The sequence below is a fragment of the Lithobates pipiens genome, unplaced genomic scaffold, assembly GCF_037356315.1.
Source record: "Lithobates pipiens isolate NorthernLeopardFrog02 unplaced genomic scaffold, aLitPip1_a1.2 Scaffold_8, whole genome shotgun sequence".
In the NCBI taxonomy this organism is placed as follows: Eukaryota; Metazoa; Chordata; class Amphibia; order Anura; family Ranidae; genus Lithobates; species Lithobates pipiens.
The window spans coordinates 329,302,750-329,318,417 of record NW_027507903.1 but is presented as its reverse complement, the minus strand read 5'-3'; the positions used below and the strand labels follow the sequence as shown (position 1 = coordinate 329,318,417).

Sequence of the window (15,668 nt, the reverse complement as noted above, 5' to 3'; positions counted from 1 at the left end):
GGCAGACGTTTTTTTATCTTAATGCATTCTATGCATTAAGATAAAAACCTTATGTGTGTAGCAGTGTCCCCCGCACCCCCTCATTACTTAACTGATACCCTTCTCTCCATGATTGTTTTAGCTGTCCCAGAGACTCCACCTGATTGGCTGAGACACAGCAGTGGTGCCATTGGCTCCTGCTGCTGTCAATCAAAATCAGTCAGCCAATCAGGGGGGAGAGGGGTCGGGCCAGATTGGGGCTCTGTGTTTGAATGGATACGCAGAGCTCTTACTCAGCTCGGGTGTCCCCTGTAGTTGACTGCTGGCTAAGGGTCACTCGATAGGAAGAGGAGCCAGGGACAGCAAAGAGGGGGATTTGGGCTGCTTTGTGTAAAACCAACTACACAGAGGAGGTAAGTATAACATTTTTGTTATTTTTAAAGAAAAAAAATGAGCCTTTACAATCACTTGAACAATGTATTCCAACAATAATATTATCCATTTTGTGGCCTTAGATGTACCATTTTGATTGGTTTGGCATTATATGTGACTGAGACGTTAATGCACTGAGCTTGTCTTGAAATGCACAAAAATCTATTAAAAAAACAGCTCCAACTTACTCACTTTCTATGTTATCTACAGGTAGCTATGCTATCAATACTAAAAACATAGGTAATTGTATCCCAATGTTTAAATGTCCCTTTTGAAGTCAAAATCCAAAAACATGAAACTTTGTTATGTATCACTTGTCAAGACCAGTAAAGCTTTGTAAAATGCATATCACCATGAATGCCTTATATTTTGATTTTTGTGATCCCTAAATTCATAGTGAGTAGTGATGGACGAACGTTTCGCCCGGCGGTCGTTTCGCGGCGAATTTCCGACTTTCGCCGTCCGCGGGTTCGAACGCCTTTTTCCGTCGTTCGCCCCGGCGGACTTACGTGTTTAATGTATACAAGAACTTTAACCTTTCGTGACACGTTTATCATGTGTTACAGGACAACCAATTGAGACATGACAGCTCATGGACACTTGGACATTCCCCCTAACCTATAAATACACCCGATCCGGTGGCCATTTTACATTCTTTCTTCTGTCACTGTAGGGAAAGGATCCTGTGTGGAGTAGGGACAGAGAAAACGCTAGCTATTTGGTACACAAAAGTTCTTTTCAGGACTGGTATAGGTGTTAGGTCAGCAGCCTGAGTTTCTTTTGTCAGTTTAGATAAAGGGACAGAGCGCTGTATGCTGCTATTTTAGGGACAGCTCAGCCAGATTAGTCTTTCTTCATCATCATCATCATCATCATCATTAGCTGTTACTATCAGGTCCACAAAAGAGCTGTTCCAGCTAATCGTTCCAGCCTACTCTTTTTTGCCAATTTGTATAGGGACAGGCAGGAAGCAGTGTGTCAGGCAGTGAGGATAATTTTAAAGACTTGCTGTTACTATTAGTTCCACAAAGGTTCTTTTCAGGACTGGTATCAGTGGTACGGTAATAGGCTTGTACACGTATAATATTCTTTCTTCCAAATATAGAAAGAATATTATACTTGACTGCTGCCCTTCTGCTGCAGTCTGCTAATCATTCACAACTCACTTGTTCCACAAAGCTCTTTATCAGGACTGGTAACTTGGTCTGTCTAGGGTGCTACGGTACATAGGCTTGGGTGCGGTACAGTCTGCTGTTCTGTAAGGACCGCTATCGGTCCACAATACATAGGGTTGCCGTGCACTACTGCTGACCGCTGCCCTATACTGCAGCAGTCCTTCAGCGGTATAGGGACTGACGCACAGTCTGCTAAACACTAATACACAACCTGCTTGGTCCACAAAAGTTCTTATAAGGACTGGTAACTTGGTATAGGGTGCTACGGTACATAGGCCTGAGTGCGTTACAGTCTGCTGTTCTGTAAGGACCGCTATCGGTCCACAATACATAGGGTTGACGTGCACTACTGCTGACCGCTGCCCTATACTGCAGCAGTCCTTCAGCGGTATAGGGACTGACGCACAGTCTGCTAAACACTAACACACAACCTGCTTGGTCCACAAAAGTTCTTATAAGGACTGGTAACTTGGTATAGGGTGCTACGGTACATAGGCCTGAGTGCAGTACAGTCTGCTGTTCTGTAAGGACTGCTATCGGTCCACAATACATAGGGTTGCCGTGCACTACTGCTGACCGCTGCCCTATACTGCAGCAGTCCTTCAGCGGTATAGGGACTGACGCACAGTCTGCTAAACACTAATACACAACCTGCTTGGTCCACAAAAGTTCTTATAAGGACTGGTAACTTGGTATAGGGTGCTACGGTACATAGGCCTGAGTGCAGTACAGTCTGCTGTTCTGTAAGGACCGCTATCGGTCCACAATACATAGGGTTGCCGTGCACTACTGCTGACCGCTGCCCTATACTGCAGCAGTCCTTCATTGGTATAGGGACTGACGTACAGTCTGCTAATCACTAACACACAACCTGCTTGGTCCACAAAAGTTCTTATAAGGACTGGTAACTTGGTATAGGGTGCTACGGTACATAGGCCTGAGTGCGTTACAGTCTGCTGTTCTGTAAGGACCGCTATCGGTCCACAATACATAGGGTTGCCGTGCACTACTGCTGACCGCTGCCCTATACTGCAGCAGTCCTTCAGCGGTATAGGGACTGACGCACAGTCTGCTAAACACTAATACACAACCTGCTTGGTCCACAAAAGTTCTTATAAGGACTGGTAACTTGGTATAGGGTGCTACGGTACATAGGCCTGAGTGCAGTACAGTCTGCTGTTCTGTAAGGACCGCTATCGGTCCACAATACATAGGGTTGCCGTGCACTACTGCTGACCGCTGCCCTATACTGCAGCAGTCCTTCATTGGTATAGGGACTGACGTACAGTCTGCTAATCACTAACACACAACCTGCTTGGTCCACAAAAGTTCTTATAAGGACTGGTAACTTGGTATAGGGTGCTACGGTACATAGGCCTGAGTGCGTTACAGTCTGCTGTTCTGTAAGGACCGCTATCGGTCCACAATACATAGGGTTGCCGTGCACTACTGCTGACCGCTGCCCTATACTGCAGCAGTCCTTCAGCGGTATAGGGACTGACGCACAGTCTGCTAAACACTAATACACAACCTGCTTGGTCCACAAAAGTTCTTATAAGGACTGGTAACTTGGTATAGGGTGCTACGGTACATAGGCCTGAGTGCGTTACAGTCTGCTGTTCTGTAAGGACCGCTATCGGTCCACAATACATAGGGTTGCCGTGCACTACTGCTGACCGCTGCCCTATACTGCAGCAGTCCTTCAGCGGTATAGGGACTGACGCACAGTCTGCTAAACACTAACACACAACCTGCTTGGTCCACAAAAGTTTTTATAAGGACTGGTAACTTGGTATAGGGTGCTACGGTACATAGGCCTGAGTGCAGTACAGTCTGCTGTTCTGTAAGGACCGCTATCGGTCCACAATACATAGGGTTGCCGTGCACTACTGCTGACCGCTGCCCTATACTGCAGCAGTCCTTCAGCGGTATAGGGACTGACGCACAGTCTGCTAAACACTAATACACAACCTGCTTGGTCCACAAAAGTTCTTATAAGGACTGGTAACTTGGTATAGGGTGCTACGGTACATAGGCCTGAGTGCGTTACAGTCTGCTGTTCTGTAAGGACCGCTATCGGTCCACAATACATAGGGTTGCCGTGCACTACTGCTGACCGCTGCCCTATACTGCAGCAGTCCTTCAGCGGTATAGGGACTGACGCACAGTCTGCTAAACACTAACACACAACCTGCTTGGTCCACAAAAGTTTTTATAAGGACTGGTAACTTGGTATAGGGTGCTACGGTACATAGGCCTGAGTGCAGTACAGTCTGCTGTTCTGTAAGGACCGCTATCGGTCCACAATACATAGGGTTGACGTGCACTACTGCTGACCGCTGCCCTATACTGCAGCAGTCCTTCAGCGGTATAGGGACTAAGAGTTTTGTCACAGGGTGATTTAAAAAATGACAGGCAGAGGAAGAGGCAGGCCCTTCCGCAGGGGTGGTAGGGGTAGGGCAGGAGCAACAGCCTTGAGCCAAAGTGGGAAGTTGCAGAAGGTGCGTTCAATTACTTTAAAGGACGCACCAGACTTGGTTGAGTGGCTCACTCAGCCTTATTCTTCTGCACCCTCCTCATCCTCTCGATCTGCACCCTCTTCTTCACTCTCTGCTATGTGCACCCCCAAAGACACTACCACCAACAACACCACCACCACCACATACCTTCCGCTTGAGTGCAAATGGGGGCCTTCATGCTCCAGTGTTTTAATAGGGACCCCCGTATAAAAAGCATGAGGGTCAAGGACCAGTACTGGGTGGCAACGTACTTAGATCCCCGGTACAAACACAAAATGGCGGAAATGTTACCGCCGTCGCAGAGGGCTGTCAGAATGCAGCACTTCCAGGCCTTGCTTCGAGAAATGCTGCATTCTGCTTTTGCGTGCGCTGGCAGAGGAGCAATTCCCACTCCCAGAGAAGGATTTGCGGGTACCAATCCAACAGCGCCTGCAAGAAGAGGCCGGTTTGAAGATGTGTTGGTGACTTCGGATATGAGGTCATTCTTTCAGCCGACCCATCGACAGGTGTCATCCGGATCCAGCATCAGGGAACGCCTAGACCGTCAGGTGTCCGACTACATTGGGTTAACGGCCGATGTGGACGCTCTGAGGAGTGATGAACCCCTAGACTACTGGGTGGGCAGGCTTGACCTCTGGCCAGAGCTTGCCCAATTTGCAATCGAACTGTTGGCTTGCCCCTCATCCAGTGTCCTGTCCGAAAGGACGTTCAGCGCAGCAGGGGGGATTGTGACCGATAAGCGTACTCGCCTAGCTCACGACAGTGTTAACTACCTCACATTTCTAAAAATGAATGAGGCATGGATCTCGGAGGAATTCAACACATGTGATCAGTAGACCATGTATATGTCTATAAACAATTTTTGGAATCAAGCACACAGACCTTCTTAATTCATTTGGCTCACTTCCCTGACCCAAAAAAGCACACCGTACTATATGCCCCTACCCTCCTCTTTGAAGAGGTTGAGCGGTGTCATATTTCTACTGGGGCTGCTTATTATGAGGGGTTCCCACCATCCCTGTGCTGTGCTGACTTCCTCCTGGGTGTTCTTATTATGAGGGGCTCCCACCATCCCTGTGCTGTGCTGACTTCCTCCTGGGGGTTCTTATTATGAGGGGATCACACCATCCCTGTGCTGTGCTGACTTCCTCCTGGGGCTGCTTACGGTGCTGCTGTCAGCGCTGTATGTCACGGAGCTGCTGTCAGCGCTGTATGTCACGGAGCTGCTGTCAGCGCTGTATGTCACGGAGCTGCTGTCAGCGCTGTATGTCACGGAGCTGCTGTCAGCGCTGTATGTCACGGTGCTGCTGTCAGCGCTGTATGTCACGGAGCTGCTGTCAGCGCTGTATGTCACGGAGCTGCTGTCAGTGCTGTATGTCACGGAGCTGCTGTCAGCGCTGTATGTCACGGAGCTGCTGTCAGCGCTGTATGTCACGGAGCTGCTGTCAGCGCTGTATGTCACGGTGCTGCTGTCAGCGCTGTATGTCACGGAGCTGCTGTCAGCGCTGTATGTCACGGAGCTGCTGTCAGCGCTGTATGTCACGGAGCTGCTGTCAGCGCTGTATGTCACGGAGCTGCTGTCAGCGCTGTATGTCACGGAGCTGCTGTCAGCGCTGTATGTCACGGTGCTGATGTCAGTGCTCTGTATTACGGTGCTGCTGTCAGTGCTCTGTATCTCCTGCACCCTCTTGTTTGCCTACCCTGGTCCCTGACCTTCCCTCTCCTCCATTGCCTTCATTAGCTCCATAGTCCTGAATTGTCAGAACAATTTCCCAAATAAAAAAAAAATGCTTGTAGTTATCGATCCCAAATTCACCTCATACATGTATTATGCTATTGTCCAGGTGGTGGGACTACGTGCTACCCCCTAATAATTACCCCGTGGCCGCAAATTCGACCTAAAGGTTTGCGAAATTCGCCTCCCATTGAAGTCAATGGAGCCCGCGGCGAACGGTCGTTTTTGCGAACGTTTGTGTCCGTTCGCGTTTCGCGTTCGCGAAACGTCCCGTCGGAAGTTCGTCCATCACTAATAGTGAGGCTTGCTTTACTGTCCATGGTCAAGTTGTGGGATGGCAGACATTTTCTGATGTGCATGCATTGAACTAAACTTTTCAGCTATAAAGGAGTTTGCACATGGTCATAGATAAGACGGATACTGAGAGGTAAGCATCATTTTTCGCATATTAGATTTAATAAAGTAGCAAACTGTGCTACCAGCTGCAGTAGGAAACATTACCCTCATTTTTTATTGAAAATCTTGCTTTGTGTATTTATTATGTGAATATATATGTACAGAGGAAGCTGAGATTCCCAGGTTATTATTTGTAGCAACAAAAGAGGATGTATTGCCAGCAAACAATGTTTGTCTGCAGGTTCCAAAAAGTTGGGTGGTTTGGTCTATTTTCTGAATGTATGCTTTTTAAGCTGGTGTGGACTGGCACACTATAAAAATTCTTGGAGCAGGTAGTTTAAGGTATGCAATTAAAGGCTTAAATTTCGAAATAAAGGGCACATTTAAGCCGGACATAGAAATCAGACAATATTTGCACAGAATTTTTACCTGACAAACAATATGGATAGATTCTTGCATATAAATTCAAACTCAGCTGTTGCAACTGTACATGCTGATGATCTAAGGAAAATCTCCAGCAGCAACTTTACTGCATTAGGATGCACTATTGTCCGGGAAAGCCCAAATAATAGTGACTGACTCCCCCTTCTCTCCTCTAAAACAATAAGCAATGCCATTCTAAATTTGTCTATAATAATATAATAAGGCAGTCATCACCTGGTCCTTGCAAAATCACCAGAACTAAGCAATGATGCCTAATGTACATTTAGGTACACTATATAATGTGGTATTGATGAATGAAGTAAGAAATAAACAGTTATTCAAAGGTTAACAGGGTATTAACTTTGATAATACAGTATAGCTATAGATTGTTTGAGGATTTGCATAATTTAAATTACAGAACATGCCCACAACTTTGAAGATTTTTTTTTATTACTATTGTGAAGCAGACAACAAATAGGACAAAACAACAGAAAAAGTCAATATGCATAACTATTCACTCTGCCATAAAGCCCAACTCTATGGAGCGTACGGCTTATTGTCGTCCTACCCTGTTTCCCCAAAAATAAGACCTAGTGTGATTGTCAGTGATGTCTGCAATATAAGCCCTACCCCCCAAATAAGTCCTACCCTGTTTCCCTGAAAATAAGCCTTACCCTGATAAGAAGACCTACAGGGACTTTAACTAGGGCTTATTTGGGGGGTAGGGCTTATATTGCAGCCATCAACGACAATCGCGCTAGGTCTTATTTTCGGGAAACAGGGTATGTACACATACTCCAGTCTCTGCTGTGGAACTCTGCAGCTCCTCCAGGGTTACCTTAGGTCTCTATGATGAGTTTTTGTGTGCGGCCGTCTCTTGGCAGGTTTGCTGTTACGTCATGTTCTTTCCATTTGGTTATGATAGATTTGATGGTGCTCCTAGAGATCATGAAAGATTTTGATGTTTTTTTTTTATTACCTAATCCTGACTTGTACATCTCAACAACATTTTCCCTTACTTGTTTGGAGAGTTACTTCATGGCAGGGTTTGGTTAGTGGTGCCTCTTGCTTAGGTGTTGCAGGCTCTGGGGCCTTTCAAAAAGGTGTGTATATGTAATGACAGATCATGTGACACTTAGATTGCACACAGGGGGACATCATTTCACTAATGATGTGACTTCTAAAGGTAATTGGTTGCAACAGAGCTTTTTATGGGCTTCATAATAAAGGGGGTGAATATATATGCACATGCCAATTATCAGTTTTTTAATTACTGAAAAATAGTTGTATGTATATATTTTTCTAATTTTACTTCACCAACTTAGACTATTGTGTTCTGATCCATCACATATAATTCAGATAAAAAAAAACATTGAACTAAAGGCTGTAATGTAACAAAATAGGTAAAAATCTGAGGGTGTTGAATACTTTTGAAAGGCACTGTAGCTATTGACAACAATAATGCAGCCATATTTTCAGTATAAACCGTTTGTAATTATTTTTGTTTTATTTTATTTATTGGCTTTTTCTTTGTTATTTCTTTCATTTTTAAGTTGTGGAATTTGTTCCCTTATTTTATTTATTGTCTTTTTCTTTGTTATTTCTTTCATTTATAAGTTGTGGAATTTGTTCCCTAACAACCTGCTTTTTATCTCCAAGGAACGTGTATTCAAGAGATGAAAGCAAGAGGAAAAAAAGACAAACAAGTAATCCACGGCGCTCACTCAATTGATTTTTACACAAAATTTGCCTTCATGCACGATGATGGAAAAATGATCCTATCCATTATTAATAATGAAAACAAATGCAGGGAGAAAATCAATAGGAGCACACTGGGAATCACAAGGAGTTGAAGATGGATGAGTATACAGAAGTTGGTATAGCTACTCCTTGTGGCTCCTGTTCAACCCATGTCACACACAATGCATTTATCATGCTGTATGAGCAGAATGACTTGACTGATTCAGTAAGTCCAAACTTTTTATGAGATACCTGTGTGAAGTTCCTCCTTAGCTTTTTTGCCAACTGCGGACAACAGGATTCCATAATTCCACCCACCAGTCCTTATATACCACCAACCTTATGCTTAAATTTGACAGAGACATTGCCCAGCGATCACCTGGTTGGAAACAGCTGTTAAAGGGCCCTACAGATTAATAAGCTTGTAAGGGGTGGTAGTAGGATCATGGGGTGGTCATCACATCCTTAATGTTTCCCTCCTCATTGGGCACCAAGCAAGGGTCACATGAGAGGCCTACCCAGTAATGGGTTCTTCTGGACTATGCTAGGCACCTGTAACAGGATCACTTTACCTCACATGGGATACCTTTACTTCTGTGCCCTCTTCATCAGTGCCCTAGAAAATAGCTGAGACGGTCATGGGGAAATACTTGACCTTAAGGCAGGTCTCTGCTTTTAGAGATGAATGTACACTGTGTACACCTGCACTGTAACTGTTCTCCAGTCAACTCTCCGGTCCCTGTGACAATGTACATCTTCTCTGTAACTTGCATTTAGGAGGGGATACTCTTAGTCTTGTCCACATACACCTGTCCAGTGTATCACCGCTACTTCACTCTCAGTAATTGTATGGGGCCCCACTGTGCACATAGCATAGACTTGGACTCCATGTGTGCCCTTCACTTCACTTAACTCCTTTGTACCTGGGTACAGGCTGAGGGCCTCTGTGGCAGGAGTCTACTTCTGTTACTATGGGAAACAGACTGGTCACTGAAAGAATTCCAACAACAACTCTCTCCTGCAAGAGGCTATCCCACCTATCACAGGGACACACTTAATGACAGGCTGCTTGTAGCTTCCATCATTCTAGGTTAGCCTTGTGTCTTCACACTGTATTACTCTTGAACTTATATGTTTATACCCTAAAGTACCTCAGTGACCTGAACTATGGAACAGTGCCGGTTACTTGCATTACACCCCTTTTAGTAACTTCAGAGCAGGCAGGAACAAGGTTTCAAGCTTTACTTGAAAAAGTGCAAAACACATTACAAAGTCCAACATGCAGAAACATTATTCCTTCCTATGTCCTTAACCCAAACTCTGACTATGTGCTGCCCCAGCATACCTGCAAAGGTAGGGTTCATGTATAATGCAGAGTTCATCAGTGGTATACTCCAGCAGCTGGTGTCCTTGGGGCGAACCCCAAGTTTCTGATGACTTTTACATCTCGGCAATAGTAAGTGACATTCTTTTGCTCCTCCCGGTTGCTGTTCTCCAACTCTTTCCCCTCATGGGCACTGAACCCTGGGTCTCTAGGATATCTCACTGGTCTACACATGCACGCCCCTCTCCTTCCTCTCTCTCTAACCAGACCACTGTGCCACTTTTATAACACAGGATCAGTGGGTCAGACCCAGAGAAAAACCCACCAAAACCAATGAACCAGGAAAATATTAACTCTTATCCTCCCATCTGGGGACAGCACCTAACTTGCATAACTTCCAACCCACTTACAAGCTGTACTAAAATTGAACTGTACAGAAGATAACACACTTCTAAAAAAAAAACTTTAGTAAGGATCACAGCACACAGAAATGGCTATGTACAAAGTTAATTTATGGGTCAGTTCCAAAGTTCCTTGGTACTGCTGGAATAATCAGCTGACTTGGCATGACACTTGTAGTAAAGGATTTTCACTTAGTTAGGCAGCTGATGGATATCCACCTTAGCTTGATTGGCAGAATACACATGGCTTGAGGGCAATGGCACAGCTTGTGAGTGCACACCGGACTGATATCTCATACAACTCCACACTCTTTGGTGGGTCATTCCTAGCCTGACCCACCCTTGGGGAGCCTGTGTTGCTTAAACTGTGATTTTGGACTGACCAGATCTATAGTACAGTGCAAGAATACATCAGCTTATTTTACTTGCTTATTCAATCTCATTGTGGTAAACACTGCCTCAGTTGATCATCCTGGGTCTACAGCCTGTATAAAAACAGTAGCTAACAGCAACATATACACATCCCATGTATTATACCCATTTGCTTTACAGTTATCACCCTAAAAAGTCTGCTCTGTCACACCAATTGGTGCCCAAAGATGGACTGATAGTTTTCATGACAATTTCAGGATGAATTTTTAGTCTCAGATGTTTGGAACATTGTATACTAGTGCAAACATTTTTAAAATGAATTGATGCCAGTACCAATGATGCATGTAAGGGATAGATTGAGAGGTAGGTTATGGTCACGGTCTGGCCTCAGGCTCAGATGCCAGTGACTGTAGCAGTTGGGATGCCAACAAAGACAAGGTATAAATCAGGAATGTCCACAGGACCATATTAGGAGCTGTCCAGCATTTCAGCTGGCAGCCTCTTTGTAATATTCCTGAGCCTCCTTCAAAGTATCAATCAATTTCTGATGAATTTTCTGTAATATAGTTTAGCCGTCTGCAGTAATTAGATATGGGATAGGGAGATCAGGAATAAAAACGAAATGATAACCAGAGTTTGATTGGTCCTCTTAGACTGACCATTAGCTTGAGGTTGAAAAGCAGAGAACAAGTTATTTGTAACACTTAAAACTGCGCAGAAACTTTTCCAGAATTTTGAGTTAAATTGTACTTCTCTGTCAGATATTACATCATAAGGAATTCCATGTAGTATAAAGACTTCTCGGACAATCAACTCCGCAGTTGCAGTGGGTACCTCATTAGCTGGTATAAAGTGAGCCATCTTAGCGAGACAGTCAATGATTGCCAAAACAGTAATCATTTATTTTGAAAAGAGAAAATTGACATGAGTTCATAGAAATTGACCCCCATGGTCTTGATGGGAAAGGGAGTGGTTGGAATAACCCCAGAGGAGAAGATAGGGTGTCTTATTGCACACAGCAGTCAGACACAAGACTTCGTAGTTTTTGACATCCATCTTCTTACCCAGCCACCAAAAAGAACATGATAAAAGCTCTTGTGTCTTAAAGGCCCCAAAATGCCCTACAAGCTTAGAATCATAAACCAACCTGAGAACTTCTACCTAAGCAGATTCCGGTACATAGGGGCGATCTGATTGCGTCTGAAGGCTGTTCTTGTAACTGAGGTTAATGTCCTTAGAAGAATGATTAAGAAGTATGATTAAGAAGTGGATCATTATTATAACCCTTCTTGATTCAGAAATGCCTTAGAACGCATGGCCCCTAGAGAGTCCTTTTACATAGTTATGTAATTGGTAAGGTTGAATAAAAACAACAGTCCATCCAGTTCAACCTGTGTAGTTGTGTGTGTGTGTGTAGAAAAATAATTTCCCATATCCCCTTATGTTGTTTTAGCTAAAATGCACATAAAAGAGTCTTTTAAAACTATCTATACTTGTTGCCGACATCACCGATTGTGGAAGAGAGTTCCACATCTTTACCGCTCTGACAGTGAAAAACTCCCTACGCAGCTTAAGGTTAAGGTTTTTACTCAGGGTAGTACATTGAGAGTTGCCTTTCTGAAGAGACCCAGATAACATTCATGATAAGGCATCTGTCAAATTTTTTCTTGACCCAGGGCAATACAAAATAATGAAATTGAACCTGTAAAAGAATAGGATTTAACGTGCTTGTCTCTAAGACAATCTTTTGGCAGAATGAATACATTCTAATATTGTATGATCAGTAAGGACAGTTACAGGATGCTTGGTCTCTTCCAGCAGATGACTCCACTCAGAACATGTTTTTTTAATTGCCAGCAACTCCTTATTTCCAATGTCATAATTATTTTCAACTGAAGACTAAAGACCAAGAGAAATAAATACAAGGATGAAGCTACATTTTTTCTCCAATTTACTGAGAAAGGATAGCTCCCATAGCAGAGTTTGAAGCATTAGTTTCCACCATGAAAGGTAGTTCAGTATTAGGATGTACCAGCACTGCAGAAGTGAAAAGAATCTAGTTTACTTAAGGCAGCCTATGCCTCAGGTGACCACAAAAAAAGGGCCCCTTTCTTCATCAGCTGCGTAATTGGTGCAATTACCTTGGAAAAATTCCTTATAAATCTGTAAAAGTTGAAAATCCAACAAATCATTGTATTTCCCAAATGTTTCTAGGGGGGACCAATCAATCACTGCTTTGATCATATTGGGATCTATGCTCACTCCTTCTGGAGAAATTATTTATCCCAAGAACTGGATTTGGGTTTGTTCAAACTCACATTTCTCCAGTTTGATGTACAGTTCAGTGGCGACTGGTGCTGCAAATTTTTTGGGGGGCGCAAACAAACTGAAAAAGAATATCAATTGCAGACACTGTGCCCATCAAGCCCAACCACTGTGCCAATCAAGTGCAGCCATTGTGCCCATCAAACGCAGCTACTGTACCATTAAACACAGCCACTGTACCCATAAATTGCCACCACTGTGCCATCAAACGCATCTACTGCACCCATCAATTGCTGCCACTGTGCCCATCAATTGCGGCTACTGTGCCCCATCAAATGCTGCCAGTGTGCATCACCCGGGAGTCGGGACTTATCTGTCTCACAGCGGGTCATGGTGGCGTCCTCCACATCCACACTCCTTGATGTCTCCGGTCCTCTCTATCAGGCATCCAATCACAGTGCCTGTTGTTTCAGCCAGGTGACAGGTAACCAGACCTAAGCACCTGATTGGCTGAAAGGCGGGTCAGTGCTAGAAAAGCGATTTATTCGCTTTCCTAACACAACACTGAGCAAACAGCAAATGCACAGCTTTGCCCCTGCTGTTTACCATTTTGGAAGCCTATTAGAGCCTACGGCTCTAATCAGGATGCCTATTAGAACCCGCGGCTCTAATCAGGGTGCCTATTAGAGCCCACGGCTCTAATCAGGATGCCTATTAGAGCCCACGGCTCTAATCAGGCGCTTAAAAAAACTGTCAATGTAACTCAGGTGCCCGGTGCAGTAGGGGGTGGCAGCGGCGACCATAGATAGATGCATGCAATGCATGCATCTATCTATGGTGAGAGAGAGGTAATAGATAAGGAATATAAATTATCCGAATGTTTTTTGTTCTTTCGGGTTTACGAATTTTCTGATTTTCTTTCTTATTTTCGGATGCATTTGCATTTAAACAAATGGAATGAAATGAATTTGAATTTATCTGAAGATACGAATTATCAAAATCACGAATACCGCATCTATATGAATGGAACGTAATGAATTCAAATTTATCTAAAGTTACTTAGTTTATCCAAATTAATGAATATCGATCATAACAAATGATCTAAAAAACATGTAAATGTCTAGGGAAGGCTCAGACTAAAGCCAGCCAAAGATGGATCAAATCTCTCTGCCATGTCAGCGGGCACCAGCCGAAGTTCAATGCATCTTCTGGGGGCAGGCTGGTTGTACTGAAGTCAATCTATGTTGAAAAGTAATAATATTAATAATAATAAAAATAAAAAAATAAAAAAACTGTTGTTTTTAGTTTTTTGATTTTTATTATTATTAATACTATTACTTTTCAATAGTACGTTTTTAAGATATGCAATTGTTGATAAAGTATTGTGCACTGGATATTGTTACTATCCACTCGGGTGGGTGGATCCGTATGGATGACAGGGGTTGCTAGCTCCTCCCCCTCCCACACTTATACTTCTGGGTCATTTTCCCCTATTTAATCTTCACACTCTGCCGACTAATCAGATAACCTGAAGTAGGGGCGTGCCGCCGAAACATGTAATGTCTCCAGTCGGTTATATTTGACTCTTTACACCCTTGATATCAGCAGTTCCTAATTGGCCCTACCTAGCAGCAGGATTTGCCCATACTCTTTGGATTCCCTTGGCTGACCTCCGCCAGGCTGTGACATCACTTTTGGGTTTCGTACACAGTGCGAGCGGCTGTTGTATACTGGCCCCAACAAGTTCCTGTGCCTGCAGTTTGGTTCCCCCTTCATCAGACCGCTGGCCTTATGGTCCTGGATGGGCTCCCCACCAGCAGTGCTCCTGTGTTCTTTGTTCAACAGCTTTGTGCTGGGTTTCCCTAAGCCACTTAGGCATGTCATCCATGCGGTTCCAGCCTCCAGGTACTGGCAGTTTTTTAATCCAAGTCTCTGCATGACCATCAACTGACTGTTGTATGCCTTGGTGAACATTTTATGATTTTTTTAACAATAATAAAAAGTTTTTACTTTGTCTCTGAGGGTCCTATTTATGTCTACTGATCAGTGCTGTTCACCCCTTTGATTATTCCTTCCTAAAAAGCTTACTCATTAGTCTACCATTTGGTTCTTTTAAGATACTGATGTCCAAAAAAATCAACTCTATTATTATCATTGTGAAGAATAGGTTAATATTGTTGTGATTCATCTGCTCAAGACAGACTGTAGTTTGTCCTCTGAACCATCCCAAACAAAAAATATGTCATCTATGTATCTCTGTCACATAATTATGTGTTGAGTATACATAGATATGCGATCGCCTGACAAAAAATTACTCTGCCATTCCCCCAGATACAGTTTGGCATATGAGGGGGCGCAACATGTCCCCATAGCCACTCTCTGTACCTGAAGGTAGTGGGCGGCCCTGAAAAGAAAGATTTTATGTTGCAGGATGAAATCCAACATTTGTAGAATAAATTGATTCAACTTACATTCTTGTGTAGCCCTTTGTCTAAGGACATATCCCACAGCGGCAAATTCCTTTGTTGTGCGGAATGCTCTCATAGAGCAAATCCACATCCACAGTCACTAAAATAGCCAATTTGGGAATCTCCAAATTTTTCAATATCTGTAACAGGTGAATCGTATCTTTGATGTAAGAGGCCATGCTCATTACATGTGGTCTTGATGGGCGTCAATAATCTGACTGATTCCCTCTGAGATGCTGCCATTCCCAGAAATAATAGGTCTTCCTAGCGGATTAAATAAGCCTTTGTGTACTTTAGGAAGTTCGTAAAAAGTTGGAATACAGGGATATTTTACACAAATAAATTCCCACATGTCTTTAGTAATTATCCCCTCTTCTAAAGCCTCATCTACTAAAAGAATTCTTGATTAAGTCTGTCTATCAGGGAGGCAGGAATCTTG

The 15,668-nt window shown here is 43.7% G+C and overlaps 1 long non-coding RNA gene across 1 annotated transcript in view; it reads left to right on the top strand.

Annotated features, from left to right (window-relative positions):
- The window catches only part of LOC143963375 (uncharacterized), an 82,536-nt gene extending 67,760 nt beyond the window's left edge, over positions 1-14,776 (top strand). Inside the window, exon 3 of the long non-coding RNA XR_013270952.1 lies at positions 8,319-14,776. This is a non-coding gene — a long non-coding RNA (uncharacterized LOC143963375). The remainder of the gene's footprint in view (positions 1-8,318) is intronic.
- Positions 14,777-15,668: the final 892 nt, after the last annotated feature.